Source organism: Caloenas nicobarica, chromosome 24 (genome assembly GCF_036013445.1).
Source record: "Caloenas nicobarica isolate bCalNic1 chromosome 24, bCalNic1.hap1, whole genome shotgun sequence".
Lineage (NCBI taxonomy): Eukaryota > Metazoa > Chordata > Aves > Columbiformes > Columbidae > Caloenas > Caloenas nicobarica.
This window is the reverse complement of record NC_088268.1, coordinates 1,555,439-1,561,790: the sequence shown is the minus strand read 5'-3', so window position 1 is coordinate 1,561,790 and position 6,352 is coordinate 1,555,439.

The following is a 6,352-nucleotide window of genomic DNA, read 5'->3' as shown; positions in this document are numbered from 1 at the left end:
AGTAAATCGAAACTACTGGCTTCAGTAATTCCACAGATTTATGCGGTATCTGGTTTTTTGAGGCCTGTCGTTACATAACGCCCCGCTCCCCAAGGGCACAACGTCATTCCCATACCTTTTGGAGATGATTTCTGTCTTTTCCAAAATAATCTGCTGCGATGGAGTCACGGTGAGTTTGTTCCACTGGAGGAAGAACCTTCCTCCCCCCAGCCAGGACACACGAGCTGTCTGGAAGAGTTTTCGCAAAGCCCTTGCCGAATATCACTGAAATCGCCTTATTCCAGACCCCTCTTCCATCCATTATGTCCGAGGAATTTTGTTCAGACAGAGCAATATGTATAATTTAGATTTCTGCTAGAGAGACCGGTCCGATTTGGCATTCTGTGGTTTTGGCATTAAACTTGAATTTATAATTAGCAACAGGAGAACGCGGTATTTACTGCCTTTGGCGGCGTCTTCTTGGCAAGGCTGCGCATTAATGTTCGAGAGATGCTGAGAACTGGGTATGTTTTGCTACTATTTATAATCTATTCAGGACCTTGCTCTGCTCTCTTTATTTTTTGTTAGGTTTTCATGCATTTTAATATATTTTGGAGGGCCTGTTTGAAGCGGGACTGTTCATTTTCGAGGCTACCTCAGTCCTTGGTGCCCTCGCTGGGTCAGGAGCGGGATTGAGGAGCACACAGCTGAACCCCACTCCTTCCTAAGCCCAGGCTTGACCTTAAATTTAAACCAAGGGGATGCGAGCGCGCGCTTGCAGTTATCCTCTACCCGAGCGCTTGCTGAAAATAGGGATTTTGTTGAATTGTTCGCAGTGTGTTTTCCCTCTTGAGAGCCCAGGCGCGGATCCCGGCTCTGGTTTAGAGACACAAACCTGCCCAGAGCCTTTTTGAGCCCCGGCTTCTCCGCTTCGTCTCCAGCTTGCAAACCAACTTTCTGGTTTTTGTTTGGCAGGAACTCGTGGCCGCCGCTCGGGAGAGGAGCGACCTCTTTGTTTTATGCAGAAAAGTTTCAGGGCGCCGTCTGTAAGGTCAGTTTAAGTAGCGCAGTGTGTAAATAGCGATTTTTAAAAGCTGGAGGGCAGGGACAGGTAACTAGTGAGATGGGGGGAGAGGGAGTTGATTAACAGCGCTGCTCTAGTTAAACAGCAGTTGGAAGAGAAAAGCAGGTGGGCAGAGAGGCTTTGCCGGCAGAAAGCTGGGGGTGCGATGGAGAAATGGGTGGAAAACGTGTCTGAAAGCGCCAGGGAAGGGCGTTGGGAGCCGCGGGATCCGGCGCGTGGCTGCAGTCGCTCTGTGTCCCCGTCGGTCGCCGTTTCCCCAGGGGTCACGTTGCTCTTGACCCTTCACGATGCTTTGGGACGGCAAGAAGTGAAAATCCCGTCCCCTCGCTGCTCTCCGGGCAAACTGCAGCGATTTCATACGATTGGCTTCAAATAAACCCAGTTCATTTGCATTAGCCCTTTCCCAATTAACAATCTCACCCGTCACTGGCTTAAGTTACCATCTCAGGTCAGTCCTGTCAGCTTTTGTCCATAAAAAAATAAAAATCCTCCCGTTAGTGAGCAGAGTGTGTAGAATATTCCGATCCCAGTGCTGAAATCATTCCGAAAATACAAAGCAATGGAGCTGTTTCTATTACTACTTGTTACTTTTCATTTTGTGTATAAAGTGCACACTTTCTTTGAAACTGAGTGTTTGTTATTAGTAGACAATGTCTGTTAAAGCTCTAAATGTTCCTGTCTGTGTTTTCAGTTTCAAAGCATCAGGCTTGATTTTTCCTTTTGAAGAAACGATCTGTGCATTACTTTAAAATGCTCTCTCGCTTTGGCTTAATGCAGGCCAGTCCGGAATAAACCTTCAGAAGGGACTTTTGGGCAAAAAATACTGACCGGAACTCGGGTTTGTGTTGTCATTCTCTGGTTTTGGAAAAAAACCCCTATTAAATCCAGTGGATTACTCCAGTCTGAGTGAGACAGCTTCTTTTTTTCCAGCAGTAGAATCCGTGAGCGAGTGAAGGGGAGGGGGAGATTTGAATGATGCGTCCTGCAGCCACAACTTGGGATTTTTATATATTTGACCTTGTTTAGTGTAATAAAGAATCAATCAGCACCGACTGTGCCTTTCTGCTTGCGAATTGCTCTTCAGTGACAAGAACAATTGCTTTAAAAAAAGAAGAAATCTCTAAACTTGGGAAGTCAGACCTTGAGAGGGAAAAGAGGAAAATCTGCATTTCTGCATATGAATGAGCGTGTCGATATTGCCCAGTGACCCGTGCACATGAGCTGCCCTCGTTTAGCTGCGATTTTCTGAGGAGCACATGGGCGCTGCCTGTACAGACTGCCGCTCAGTGCCCGTCTGTTCGGTGACACATAAAGTGGCTTTTGTCAGCGTCCCTGGCTGTCCCCGCGCTGCAGATTCGGCCTCAGAATTGGGAGCGTGGCGCAGGGGCAGGGAGCGGTTTGCTGCGTTGTCTCACTGCCGGAAAGCCGGGAGCGAGATGGGTTTGGTGCTGCAGGCTTGGAATAAAAAGCTGTTTGTTCCGAGTTACAGAAAAACGCTGTGGAGAGGACGGTGCTGCTCCCCGGTGTCCCAGACCCCAGCGGTGGCCGGAATTGGTGTCGGTAGCCATGGCAGGACCCCGGGGTGATAATTCTGGGTGTTTTCCAGCTGTCGGGTACCCGATTGTCCATCCCAACGTCTCTGCAGACGGGGAAGCACGGACGGGGTCACGGGCTCCGTGCCCAGGCCGGGGAGCATCGGCTGAGGCCGCGGTGAGGGACCAAGTGCCGGGACAACCGGGGGGTACAGTGGGATGGGGCACCTGCTGTCCCCTCCACCCCTCTGCTCCCACTGTCCCTTCTGCTCCCGCTGTCCCCTCCGCTCCCACTGTCCCCTCCGCTCCCCTGTCCCCTCCACCACCCCAGGACACTGAACCTCGCGTTACCGTCAGGCGTGTGATTATGAGTCAGCGCGGAGCTACCGGCATCCAGCTGAGCACGTGCTTAAGTGTTTCGAAGTGCAGGAGCTTTAATTTAACGACGAATTTGCAGCGAGAAATCCTGAAACGCTTCAGGCGTTTACCCCTGACTGAAAAAGAGGGGACGGCTGCAGTGCCCGGCACCGGCAACGCGTTTCTTGGGAAATCGTCTTGTAGAAGCTGTTGTGTGGTGGCTGCGTTGGGTCTGGTGCTCAGGAACAGGCCGGGAGTTGCAGTCCCTGAGGTCACAGCTGGAATTGTCACCCCAGACGTGGTGCTGTCACCCCAGACGTGGTTCCATCGCCCCAGGGGTGGTTCTGAAATGGAGAAATAATGGCAGAGTCAATTCTACTGTTAAGCTCTTTCTTTTATTGACAGCGCTGGGGAGCATCCTCCATAAGTGCTCCAGCAACTGGATGCTCCTATGTTGCTTATATCCACACAATTATTGCATATCCATTACAATTTTGGGGAATTTTTAACACACGACACACCTGTACCAGGCAATGATTACATAAACATCAGCTGGAGAGTTATTTCATGGTCTTTGCTGCCATCTCGCGTCCTTTGACCGGTACCACATGCTCTTTCGGGGGTTTCTGGGGGTCTTCTCAGGTGTGCACTCATTGACCTCTCCACGTTGGCAGCTCTTTACACAAGTGCAATTAGTGCTCACTTACATAAGTAATTGATTAATTTCTTACTTAAAATGCACCTATTAATTTCTAGTTACACATAAGCCAAGTACTCTGCTTCTAAACAATATATCACTTAATCTTCTGTCTCTAGCTTGTCATGCAAGAGAGTCTAAGACTTGAAAAACACCCCTTCGTTTGGCAGGTGGTTAGAAAGCATGTACCCTGTCTATTCATTAATGATGGGTACGTCCTTTGCAACTTCATCACAGTATACATTAATTTGACAGCTTCTCTTCAGTTCCATCACCCCAGGGGTTGTTCTATCACCTCAGACATAGTTTCATCACTCCAGACATGGTTCCAACACCCCAGGGGTTGTTCTATCACCTGAGACATAGTTCCATCACCCCAGATGTGGTTCCATCACCACAGGGGTTGCTCTATCACCCCAGATGTGGTTCTGTCACCCCAGACATGGTTCGATCACCCCAGACGTGGTTCTGTCACCCCGGACATGGTTCCTTTGCCCGTGCAGATGCCGGCGCGGTCTGAGATGCTCCGGGTGTCTGACGTGGCCTCCAGCTGCCGCTTGGAGATGACGCGTCTCCCAGGGGTCCCGTGTCACATCTGCCCAGACGTGACCCCAACCCAGCACTGGGCTGACAGCTCCGCCTCTGCTCTGAAGTGAGGAGAACGCGACTTATTTTGTCCTGGGTATCGCAAGTATAAATCAGATCTCTGCAGAGCAGGGTTCCTGTTGGAAGCAAAGCTTCGAGGTTTAACGTGAGCACTCAGTGTCCCCGCCCATAGTGTAGCTCCAATCGTGTAGCAACTACACCATTCTTGTAGATCAATGTGTTAATAATTCAAGAATTCTTCATCCTGGGTGCATAAGTCTCCAGCTACAAGGTGACTTTCTAAGGGAGCCGATTATTGAGATGCACGCGCTCGCTTGGGGGATGTTTGCAGCGAATGGGACGTGCTGAGCTTTGCACGTTGTGCAGTTACGGTGACACAGTTCCTGAAGGACCAACCTTTCTTAAGACATAACTAGACAAAAACCACCTCTTTCATTAAGAGGAAACGGCCTCAAGTTGTGCCAGGGGAGGTTGAGGTTGGATCTTGGGAACAATTTCTTCCCCAAAGGGCTGTGGAGCATTAGAACAGGCTGCCCAGAGTAGTGCTGGAGTCACCATCCCTGGAGGGGTTGGACAGATGGAGATGAGGTTCTCAGGGACATGGGGCAGTGCCGGGGCTGAGAAGAGACCAACACCCTCCACGCTACAATCGCCTCTCCAATAATTGCAGTTTGTCAGAAGCCGTAAGTCCTGTGGCAGCTGCAGTTCAGCAGCGGGAGGAGCAGGAGGCGGCGCAACAGCCCCCGGCACCGGCCGGCAGCGTCTCAACGCCGCTTCTCTCCGCAGCTGCCCAGAGCCGCCGCCAGCCCACGGCCGCACCACAGGCGCTTTTCCTTCCACGGCGCCAGGCGAACGGATGGGGTTCCCTCCAGCAACGACGAGGGGAACTCGAAGGGAACCAGAACGGCGCCTACAGTTTTTTTTCCCCGGCGTTACGGGGGCTCGGGGCGATACAGGGGCTGCTGCTGGATTTATCGCCGCAGGTTAAACCCAGCCCTCCCCGCGGGATCTTATCCACCCTCTGCCACAACCACAAGGAGAATCAGCCCTTCGCTGGCTGCCTCGCAGGGGTGGAGGCTCCACTCGCATGGTTTTAAAAACACATAAACTCCCTCCTGCCCATGTAGAGTAAACACAGGGCTTAACCGCAGCGACCCCGACGCTTTGGCCTCAGCCTCAGCTGGGACCTGGTCCCCAAAACCTGCGATTTCTGTCTCCGTGACACAGCTCTGCAGGCAGAACTGCTGGGGGGTGAAGGAGCACTCGGGTTGGTCTGGAAACCGCGCGCTGTGCCGGTAGAAGATCCCGGTACGACGTCTAAACATTTAACGCGCTTGGGTTTGAACTGCGCGCGACGGTGGAGAGTCCAGCCCGTTCCTGCCGACGGTGCGAGCAGGAGCCAAGAAAGAGTTTTCCCCCAAACACACCGTGTTTTGGTGCATCTGCCCCGCGCCGACTGAGCCAGAGGCCGGGAAACCGAACCCGGAGCCCCAGAGGCTGCTCAGGCGGGAAAACTCAGCGAGTGGTTCGTGCTGTGAGGAACAGGGCCCTGGCACACGGACCCGGAGCCCCGGGGAAGCGGCTTTTAAACACCGAGGTGCCCAAACTTCCCCGTGCCCCATTTCCCCGGTTTTCCAGCACAGGCCGCCGCCCCCAGCCACCCGCGGGGCCCAGGGCAGCGCCCAAAAGCGGCCCGGAGCTCCTCCTGCTCCCGATTTGGGCCTGGAGCGCTGACAGACCTGGTGTTTGTCTTGAAGACGCCGCAATTAAAAGGCAAAATCACGAAATACTCGTTCCGTGGGTGCGGAAAAAGCCGCCAGCACCACGAACCGCCCCCGGGGTGCGGGGGCCGGAGCGGGTCCCCTCAGGGCGCCCTCACCCACTCACCCTCTGCCCGGCTTCAGGCGCAGCGCAGTGTCCCGCGCGCCTATTGGCTGGTAGGAAGCGTCGTCCTTCTCCCAGCCAATCGGCGCTGCGCTCATTGGGGTCCGTCCGCTCTCTCGAGCAGGAAGCGGGTGGGGACACGGACACCGCGGCCTCAGCGGGGGACGGGAAACAGAAACACAGGCCGCAACTCTCCGCCGCGGCGGGCGGCCC